Source organism: Limulus polyphemus, unplaced genomic scaffold (assembly GCF_000517525.1).
Source record: "Limulus polyphemus unplaced genomic scaffold, Limulus_polyphemus-2.1.2 Scaffold12381, whole genome shotgun sequence".
NCBI classification, from domain to species: Eukaryota; Metazoa; Arthropoda; class Merostomata; order Xiphosura; family Limulidae; genus Limulus; species Limulus polyphemus.
In genome coordinates this window covers 7,791-8,080 of record NW_013677991.1, presented here as the reverse complement: position 1 = coordinate 8,080, position 290 = coordinate 7,791, and positions in this window count along the sequence as shown.

Sequence of the window (290 nt, the reverse complement as noted above, 5' to 3'; positions counted from 1 at the left end):
ACCCGAGTAACTTGTAAAGTGGTATTTGACTTCCGTATTAATGTCTTACCTGTTGTACGTTTCAAATTACATCTAGGCTTATCGTTACTTTATTTCTACGCATGGGCAGTACCTCCTGGAGAACCAGTCATCTTGGACGAACAAGGACAAAAACTTAAAGGCCTCGTTGGACCTTACAATGAAGACGATCCATTAATAGTGACGTGCCAAGCCGGCGGAGGTAAATGTTGTTTTCCTATAGAAATAGTGGAGTGTAAAGTAGAGACTCGTATCTATGTAAATAGTGGAGT